We start from the raw sequence: 11,181 nt of genomic DNA, 5'->3' as shown, positions 1-11,181 counted from the left end.
AATAAAACAGTCTAAAAAGTCAATTATGACATTATGTTCTTTGTTTTTACTATTAAAACTTGGTTGCACCAATTGGGACAACTGAACCTTTGTAATGGATACATGTGTCTCATGTAATGGACATGTGTGTCTCATTCTTTGCTCAATTAAAAACTAAAAATGAATATTTGTAGAGAAAGATTCAAGAATCTTGACAATAATATTATATTGCTTGAACCCAAAAATTATACAATTATGTGTAATCTCTATTATGATTTCTTGAAAGGAAACAAAACAAACAATAATATCTTAGGAAATGACATAATAGCTAAATCTTGGCTTTAAAATTTGGGATGAAAAAGAAAAGGATTCAGGATTCGATGTAGTTCTTGGAGGCACTTCAACAAAGTTTCTAGAATTCTTCTATGGGAAGTCACTTCAATGTTTTCTAAATTCACCTTTGTATACTTTGTACCCACATTCTTATAGAAAGAAAAATAAAACAAAATAAAATAGAACCATTTCCTTTTATTTATCTCCACATGCTAAAAGCTCCCATTAGCCCATCCATGCACTGCTCCACATGCTAGGAAATAACATAATAGATAAATTTTAGCTTAAAAAATTGGAATGATAAAGCAAAGGATTCTATGTGATTCTTAAAGGCACTTCAACAAAATTTCTAAAAATCTTCTATGAGAAGTCACTTCAATATTTTTTAGATGCACCCTTGTAGTGTATACTTTGTTCTCCATTCATCACCACACAAATTTATAGAAATAAAAAATTTAGAACCATTGACTTTTATTAATCTCCACATGCTAAGAACTCCCACTAGCCCATCCATGCACTACTCCACATGCTAATTATTTCCACTAGCTTTTCCAAATACTATCTCCACTTGCTAAAAGCTCCCACTAGTCCATTCATGCACTAAGTACTACACATGCCTAATGATTTTCCACGAACTTTTCCAAGCAGCAAGTGCCAACATGTTAATCACTTATAATAGGAACAAAAAGTTTGCCACATACATTTGCATCCACCAAGTGTATTCTTGAGACCTGGTTTCTTTAAAAATTATTAAAATTTATAAAATTTAACTATTGACGATATGGGCAAAGGGTATTAGTTAAAAATGTTTGAATTTTTTTATAAAATTTGTCCAACATTTTAAACATTAATTTGTTAACATCAATCATAAAAAATTAATAATTGAACAAAATGTATTTCTTAAATCTCAAAAACAACTAATCATACAAATTAACATACATACATCTTTCTTTTATTCTAAGCCATTTTGTAAAGGTATATCTGAACTACATATCCATTTTGATTAATCTCAACAAAAACATTGTAATGTGCTACCAAGGGATCCAAAAGAATTAACCTATAATTTTATATTTAAATTTAATTCTTTTTAATTTAATTCTCAATTAATTAAATATAATGAAATATTAAAAATATCATAACAATTTTTTATTAAATTAAATCATTAATTAAATCTTTTAATGTGACTTAATTAATAGAAAAATCACCAAAGACCTACAAGACGAAATACAAAAAACCCATCATAGAAAAGCACATACAAGATCAAACTGAAGGGTTATAATCATGAATTTACATCATATGATGCATTCGAAAGGTAATCATCTTAGATACTTCTCCTAATTTTCTAGGACAATTGGCTTAAAGGTTTAGGATTTGGACTCAACAATTTATCTCCTCTCTCTTACAATTGAGATAATGTGATAGGGTATGCTCATCCTAGAAATTCAGGGAAGTCAATATCTGGTACCTACAATCTGCATAAAATCCATGCATGTGCAAACACAATATTCTAAACTAAACTAGAAATGGCAGGAAGTTGTTCATCGTGTAGATCCTGACTAGCATGTGACTACGACTCTCTTCCTCAACCACATTAGAAACATCATATATAAATAAAATATACACACACACCATACACATACAGTATGAGGTACGTATCTATAAGAAAACACATATAATAATCCATCTAACTAATCATCATCAAATAATTGAAATCACTTTAATAATCATCATCATGCATACATGAAGTAATTAGTACCAAGTAGTCTCATCATAAAATAAACTAAATATGAAACACTATCTGATAATCTAAAAGATAGTGTTAATAATCATCAAGCATAAAACTAGCCTAAAAGAGTTCGGCAATGATAACAAAATGTAAACTAGGGTAGGCACTACATCCATCCCCCTAGACTTAGGCTTACTCCTGGAAGCCTACAACAATGGTAAAACTTAAGAACTCACTGTGCAGGTCCCATATACCATCCTACAATAATATCTAAAATACAAGGTGCTATAATAACCATAAAACATACTACTATAAGGCATACATAAAAGACACATGTTTTGAAAACAATATAAGTTTCATTTTCAGTTTTGCCTATTTTTAGGTTTATGTATATTTCAATTTTGAAGTCGAAGTGTTCAAGTTTTAAAATATACAACTAAAAGTTTAACTTTTGTTTCAGTTCAACTAGTTCAAGTTTCAGTTTGAAATAGATATACATAACACTTTAAATTTTGTTCTAGTTCAACTATTTAACAACTAGTGGCATTCCAATATGCTCAAAGCTCCCAATGCATAACTCGAGATCTAATACCAAATGTAACGCCCTAACAAGGGATTCAAAAGAATTAACCTGTAATTTTATCTGTAAATTTAATTAATTTTATTTAATTAATTAAATATAATTAAATATTAAAAATATCATAATAATTTTCTATTAAATTAAATCATTAATTTAATCTTTTAATCTAACTTAATTAATAGAAAAATAACCAAAGACTTACAAGACAAAATACAAAAACCCATCAAATTAAAGGGTTATCATCATGAATTTACATCATACAACGCATTCGAAAGGTAATCATCTCAGATACTTCTCCTAATTTTCTAGGACAATTGTTGTAAAGGTTAAGGATTTGGACTCAAGAATTTATCTTCTCTCTCTTACCATTGAGATAATGCGATATGGTATACTCATCTTGGCAATTCAGGAAAGTCGATACCTAGTACCTACAAGCTGCATAAAATCCACGCATGTACAAACACAATATTCTAAACTAAACAAGAAATGGTAGGAAGTGGTTCATCATGTCGATCCCAACTAGCAAGTGACTACGACTCCCTTCCTCAACCACATCAAAAATGTCATACATAAAGAAAATATACATGCACACCATACACATGCAGTATGGGGTAAGTATCCATAAGAAAACACATATAATAATCCAACTAATCATCATCAAGTAAATAAAATCATGTAATAATCATCATCATGTATACATGAAGTAATTAGTACCAAGTAGTCTCATCATAAAATAAATTGAATATGAAACAATATTTGATGATCTGATGTAGGAGCATCTTGCATGGGAAAATTATTTATTCACAAAAGAGAGAGAGAGAGAGAGAGAGAGAGAGAGAGAGAGAGAGAGAGAGAGAGAGAGAGAGAGAGAGAGAGAGAGAGAAAAGAAAAGACCAAAAAAAAAAAAAAATTGTGGAGGAGAGAGAAAGTGACGAAAATAGAAAGAAAAATAATTTAAAAAATAAAATAAGGGGAAAAGGAGAAAAGAAGAATAAAAAGAGGAATTTCTATTTTCAAGATGCATAGGTGGCATAAAAAGAAAAATAATAAAAATAGTTGTCATTCCATTAATCGAGGTGTATAGGTGGCAATTTAGAAGTTTGTGGAAAGTTCCTTGAATCATGTATTTAATATTTGTTGGGTGCTTAGTTGTATTTGGGTGGGAATTTAATATTTATTTAAAGGTAGTTGTATTTACCTTTTATCCCACATTGGTTGTGTTTGTAATGTCTTGGGTTAGAAGTGCCTATTTAAGCAAGGCTTATTATCATTTGTAATCAAGTTGGAGAAATAGAAGCTCTTCAAGTGAAGCTCTTCAAGTAGAAGCTCTTTGGATGTAATTTCTTGTAGAAGCTCTTAGAGAGAAAATACCTCTTATATTGTAAGAATTTGGAGTCCTTTCATTTGGAGGATATTATAATGAATTTCAAGTATTAATGGATGATGCTTTATGAAGCATTTTGTCATCTCTCTTGTCTCCATCTTGTTGTGATCTTGGTTGTGAGTTGGCACGGGTGGTGTGGCCCTTCATCAGTGGTATCAGAGCATACCTTTGTTAGTGGTAGCAAAGAAAGCCCTTCATCAGAAAGATAGTGTTAATAATCATCAAGCATAAAACTGGCCTAAAAGAGCTTGGCAATGATAACAAAATGTAGGGTAGGCACTACAAACATGATGATGAGTCAACTACATATCAATTTTGATTAATCTCAACAAAAATATGATGTTGTCAATATTTTTAACATTAATTTATTTTTTATATAAAAGCAACCAAAACTAGGGGGCTAGCTCTTTACAACAGTGGTGGCACAACCAACAAAAAGCCAGCCAACAACCAACAAAGAACCACACATGACACCATTAACAATTTACATCAAAAACAAAAGTAACAAAATAATGGTAATTAAAAATCTTAGGGATCCAACCCTTGGGAACCACTAGAGTTTAACAATTTATCAAAAAGCATATAGGTGGTCATCGCATTGTACCCACCTATAGCCTAGAACTAAGTTGAACCAAAAAAACAAAACCATCGCCAAAGGATGGAGAGTGAGAACTAGCAAAGTGCCAAACATAGCAGAAAACAAAAGGCCACTAAGTGACATCTTTTTTCTTTCCTTTACCAACTAGGAGCACCTTGGCCAAATCTTTAGCAAGGAAGCCATAGAGAAGCTTCGAGTCCTCCTTCGCCAGGCTATCCTCCTCTGACACATTAGCTAGTAGTTGAAGAGTAGTGGCAGCCACATGAGTCACCTTAAGAGTGAATTTTATGGAGAAGCCCTCCTCCACAACATTGCACCTATCTTTGAGCTCCTAGAGATCCTTGCAAGTAACCTCCCCTTTTTCTTTCTTTCTCAACTTTAAAGCCTTTTTGTTCACCAGAGTTTCACTGCTATCCTGCACCACAAGATTTTCAATGGGAGCCTTTAGGTTTACCAGACCATCTTTTTTAACCAGGGAGGAGATGGTGTCAGGGGAATCAATCACAGTTTTCGAGTTCTCCTAGTTGTCAGTTGGAGGCTAGGTGATGGTTGCAGAGACATGGGTGGGGTCAAGGGAGGGGTCCTTGGTGGAATTGTCTGCCTCAAAATCCCAAGTACCATCTAGGATATCATCCCAATTCTATGCCTCTTTGTCTGTTTCATCTTTTCCCCTTCTCCTGGTCATCCCCGAGTTCTTGTCTCTCCTTAGTGTCACCCTCCTTCTCCTCCTAAGAGCGACTTTCCAATTGTTTAAGTCTTCCATAGGTCTTAGCAATTATTTTTAACCTTCTACCCCCACCAATTTCCTCATCTGAATCCCCAATTCCAACCTCCACCCTCTTTTCCATTTTTATTCTCTTATTAGCAACCGGTTTCGAGGCCATTTTGTTCTTCCTACCCTTAATACTAGGGAAAGGCTGAGGGGTGGGGGCATAACTGCCACCCGCAAATTCCAAGTAGAGGGGAGCCCCAGGGGGGAGGACATTGTCAATTGTAAACACATGGGGCAGTTAAAGGGCAAAGTGTAAGTTGGAAAAGATGAAACATGATCCCTTGGGTGTAGGATAGTGAAGTTGGCCCCTCCCTTCCTTTTCTCTAACATCCATCACAGTCTCTTCAAGTGTGTGCATCAAAAAGAAGGGAGTGCAAACAAGCTCCTTGTTATCAAAATGGTTAAGAATCAGGAAATGGTAAAAGTAATCGCCTTCCATAATTACACATTGTGTCTACCTTTCAGCACAGTTATTTTCATAATCATCTGACAAACATCATCTCAAGGTTCTGGCTGTTTATCCCTCCTAAAACCACTGTGGTAACAATCCGGGGCCTCATTGCCTCTGAAGAAACTAGTCATACTTGCCTCATCTGCCACCTCTGTAACCTTCTACCATTTCCTACCAGTAATGTCCAGTCTCATCTCCAATGGCAATAAACTCCTCATTCACTTGAAACGTAATGTCATTTATGGTCACCCTGGTTAAGAAGCAGGAAATGGTAAAAGTAATTGCCTTTCATAATTACACATTGTGTCTGCCTTTCAGCACAGTTATTTTCATAATCATCTGGCAAACATCATCCCAAGGTTCTGGCTGTTTATCCCTCCTAAAACCACTGCAGTAACAGTCTGGGGCCTCATTGCCTTTGAAGAAACTAGTCATACTTGCCTCATCTACAACCTCTGTAACCTTCTACCATTTCCTACCAGTAATGTCTAGTCTCATGTCCAATGGCAATAAACTCCTCATTCACTTGAAACTTAATGTCATTTATGGTCACCCACCTATACTTCCATCTAACAACAAATTTTTGTGAATAGTTCTCATCATACCCTGCCATAGCTTGCATGTAGGGGACAAATCCTCTTTCCTTCAACAAAATCCAAGTGGCCTATCTTTTAGAGAAATCCTCCATTTTAGTGGGCTCCAATATGTTCAGGTCCCCACCCATGTGAATAGCTTCCTCAATGATATCCCCTTCCTCAATCTTAGTAATTCTCATTTGCACCCAAAAAATTGCGAAGGCGAGGCTAGAAATACAATAACCAACAGTAAAAAAACTCTCTTTCTTATGTTTCACGAGGCCGTGAATTCTAGAATGTACTAACCAATTTAAAATATCATTATAAGGGGTGTAAGAAATCCACACGTAATACCTTAAAGATCTAGCCTTAGTCATAATGTGATTTCTTTCCATAATCCTGCCATAATGTCAAAAAATGATGTCGCTAATTTTAAAATTGATAGTATTAATTGCATCCCCTTCTCCATGCCCTTTCATGAATCAATCGACATAATTAAACCTTGCAAAACATCTTATCAAACTCAAGATGATCTTAACTATCATAATGATAGCAATTCTGCCAAATTGGCCCTTCTCCAAAATTGAAAGGTCATCCAACCTAATTTAGAGGAGTCTTTTCCCTACTACAAAGGGAATTTATAGAGTTAGGCAACAATTCAGCACTCTTCCAACTTTTTATGTTCTCCAAATCAAAACCCAATCCAACCAAGGCACCTGCCACCGCATTGCCTTCTCTATAGATGTGTAAGTCATAATGATCCAGGGCTATGAGGTACTACCATATGTTGCCCAATATGTGACGCTGGGCATAACCAAATTGAGTCATGCCACCTAATTTGTTAACATCAATCATAAAAATGTAATAATTGAACAAAATGTGTTTTTTAAATCTAAAAAACAAGGTATATCAATTTAAATATAATCATACATACATCAAATTTTTTTAAGCCATTTTGTAAAGGTATTCTCAACTACAAATCCATTTTGATTAACCTCAACAAAAACATGATGACTTGTCATGAATCTAAAACCTTGAACATACACAACCTTTTTTAGAGCCTACATATCCAATTCTTTTAAGCTATTTTGAATAGCCTAAAAAAACATACATACTGATAAGTATATCTAAAACCTTTTAATATTAAAAGAATTGGGAACTGCTATAAAAGAATAGAAATTAATTTGAAAACTGTCAGAAAATTTTTGAAACCACAGATCTCTCTCCTATATTAAATATTTGTAACTTCAAATTATAAAACACTGAAATTATAGCATCATAAAGAAGCACATTTATATGGCAGATTGCCAAGCAACTATTAACAAAATGATCCAATTTACAGTCTAGTATATTAGAACATCAAAAGGAGCATACATCTAAACATCCTTCAAATACACTATCATAAACGGTCAATCGAAGTCACGGTTAAAAAATCAACAAACAATGTCAACAAAACATACCACCCATTCTCCCTAATTATACTTCAGCCATTAAATTAAAATACAATATACATTAAACCAAGTAGTAATGGACCTGGCATGATTCCAACCTGTCCAGACCATAGAACGCGCTCGGACCTGGCACGATTGAATTGCATTCTCGGTTCCTATCACACCTTACGATACATATTATACAAATACATAGCACTTTTTTTCTTTGTCCATAGGTTTTCGAGGCCTTGGAGCAAAATATTAGAAAAGTGAAGCTGAAAATCCAAAACCATTTTCTTCGAGACTTTTTCCCAGCAACTACTACAGAATCAAACTTAATATCAAAAACCATTTAAATGTTCAACATATTTGCATCCCTTTCCAAGAAAATTGTATCTGCACCCACAACAAACAAATGAAACCATATTATCAATCACGAAGGTACAGAGCACTTCTGCAAAAAAATTAATCATCCAACAGGCTCACATACTACTATAGAAGAGTGTTTATAAAGAACCTGCTATAGAAGATAAAGAAGATCGTGTTTAGAGTCATTTTACCAAGTTGTCGAGTCAATCGTCAAGCCAATCCAAATCGAACTGTACTTCAACAATATCAACTCTAAGTTCTGGGAGAGCAATTTTCTTGGCCAGCATCCACTATTTCGCAATCTTGTCATCACAGGTAACATGTTTCAGCGAAGTTAGTCCACAAACACTTTTACGCGGCCTCTTCAAACGAGAACACTCACGCATATCTAACTCTGCCAATTTCTTTAGTTGGCCTATTTCCTCTAGAAGTTCCTTCAAACCCACACATACTGAAATATCTAGATATTCCAGCCCCCCAAGGTTTCCAATCGATGATGGAAGCTATTTTAGCCCTGGCAGTGTTGACAACCTTAACACTCTTAAAGCGCTTAGATTTCCAAGGTCAAATGGTAACTTCTGAACCTAATGGCAATTGGTAATAGACCACAGCTGAGCGTAAGGCATATAGCAGATATTTTGGGGTAACTCCTCTAAATCACTGCAGTGATCCATGTTAAACCTTGCAGCTTAGTATTGTTGAATGTGGATGGCTTTTTAAAGCCTTCGCATAAGCTCAAAGATAGCTTCTCTAAGTTCTTTAGCGCTTTGCTCTGATTTAATACAGCTGGTGCTATCACCCTCTCCAAGCGGACACTTTTCACTTCAGTGAGTGAAGATATTGTCTCCGAACCTTTCACTATTACTCTCTTTGTGCCATAATTGAATACCATGAGAAATTTCAGTTTCTTCACTGATTTTAAAAATGGAGGAAGATAATATTCACTTGCAGTAAAGAGTAATATCAGAGCCTCCACCTCCGGCAAATTAATATTGCACCAGTGGTTTTCCTCCATTGTACCTGCATGTAAAGAATAGAATTGAAATTTAATTATAGAATACTACAATGGCCACAAATGATATGCTTGTTCAGGTTTAGTTATCATCTCATTGGTTGAATCCAGGAGCTTCAGCTATCTGTATATGAGACAACTTAAGTTTCACTGTCATGGAGTGTGATCTAAAAGGTTGATTCAAAAACAAAGCTTACAGAGTTCAATCCAGAAACCGTATGGTTTAAGTTCCATTATCCTATTGTACAAATTTTTTTTGTGACCAACATATGGCTTCTATTTCACAAACAAGTTATTAATCGGTGAGACCATCTGTGAAAAAGTTTGTAACCCACCTGTGTGAATAGAGACAATTTGAGCGTCAAACAATTTATCACAATGCAACGCCCATGTCCTTGGCAAATTATCCTCCTTCTTAGGCATAATTAACCTCTTCCTGTGTACCATATCACCTTGGCATCCCAAATACAAGGTCAAATCCCTCATTACATCATGCTGAGAAAAGTACAGCTTAGAGACACTTCCATGAGAAATTGCTGCTCCGCTCCTGATAAGTGCAACCACCAAGTCAGCACAATTTTATACTGATAACAAAACAAATTTGTAAATGAAAAAGAAAAGCAATTACCCTGGAGTGCTGCTAGTTAAGTTCAACAGGTTTCGACTTGCGAGCTCCAATAAAATGGCAAATGCATCCTGCCATTCCAGATTCCGAAAATAAACCCAAACATCTAACAATGCATCAGCACAGATTTTTCTGTCCTCTGGAAATGCCCCCAAGTCTAAGAAGCATTCCCTTACTACATCATCTAACAGGAAAACACTAGTCTCCAAGCATTTCAGTAGCCCTTCTTTGTGATAATTCGATATAGCCTTTCCTTTTGAAAGCTTGTTCTTTGCAATCTCCCATACTACAGGAGGTTCTCCATGCAACGAACTTCCTACCACCTTAAGAGCTAATGGCAGGCCTTTACATTATGCTTGCACATGTAACTCATTGAAGGAGAAAACATTCAGGAGGTCTTGTACAACTTAAGTTCAAAGTTTCCAGATAAAATTAATATGAAATTCATCTAACCCTCAAATTCATACACGATCTCAGAAAAGGCTACACACCTCTTTCACCAGACTTGCATCAGCAGTGCATGGAATTGATGTTTGTCCAAATACCCAGAAGCAGAAAAGGGACAAAGCATCTTCGTGCCCCAACAATGGTAATTGGTACATTTGTGTAGAAGGGTTTTTCGGTATAGTGGAACCATCTCTAGTTGTGATTAGAGTCTTGAATCCTGGCCCTTCAAATAGCACTGTTTCTAGACTTGCTCTGCTCCAGACATCATCTAGAATCACTAGAGTTGGTTTCGATACCTCCTGAAGCTGTTGGTCAAGTTGTCTGCGTGCATCTTCTACATTCTGAAATTCAGGTTTCTTCTTCCCAACAAGCTTCTCCCACATGTTCTCTTATATGTCCTTCAGATTTGGGGACTGTGAAACGGTGAAGAAAAATACATTGTTCCCAAAATGACCTGAAACCCACAATACATCGAGTAAGTTAAGCTGATAAATTTGACTCAAGCTCGAACTAAAGTAGCCTGCAAACTGATAGCTGAAACTAATATCTAGTACCACTAGAAAACACCTTACAAAGTGAGTTCAAATTTTGAACACAGAATGGCGCCTACACATGTAGCTGCAAGCTACTACATAAAACCCTGAGATAAGACAGATCTATGTTTATAATAACGTGTTAAAACAACTAAATTTACTCTAAGGAACTTTCGGAACTATCGCAGCTGAGAAGCGGACAGCTTTTAGCCTATGAGAGTTTCAAAAGACCAGAGATCTGATTAGGGGTAAACCAAAAAACATATAAAAACTAAGATAGATCTATATTTTTAATAATATATCATCTAAAATCCAAATAACGAGTCAAAGCAACCAAATTAACTTTAAAGATCTTCTTCCAAATCTA

General features: G+C 35.1%; 1 pseudogene across 1 annotated transcript; it reads right to left on the bottom strand.

The window, feature by feature from the left end:
- Positions 1-8,400: 8,400 nt before the first annotated feature.
- On the bottom strand, positions 8,401-10,664 carry LOC149560642 (putative disease resistance protein At4g33300; annotated as a pseudogene). Its single transcript, XR_016364225.1, has 4 exons — positions 10,326-10,664; positions 9,838-10,157; positions 9,545-9,756; positions 8,401-9,217 (listed from the first exon to the last, which is right to left on the bottom strand). The product of XR_016364225.1 is annotated as a putative disease resistance protein At4g33300 (transcript).
- Positions 10,665-11,181: the final 517 nt, after the last annotated feature.

Source organism: Cupressus sempervirens, chromosome 4 (assembly GCF_028749045.1).
Source record: "Cupressus sempervirens isolate cs-2001-9-10 chromosome 4, ASM2874904v1, whole genome shotgun sequence".
NCBI classification, from domain to species: Eukaryota; Viridiplantae; Streptophyta; class Pinopsida; order Cupressales; family Cupressaceae; genus Cupressus; species Cupressus sempervirens.
This window is presented reverse-complemented; position numbering and strand designations above follow the sequence as displayed.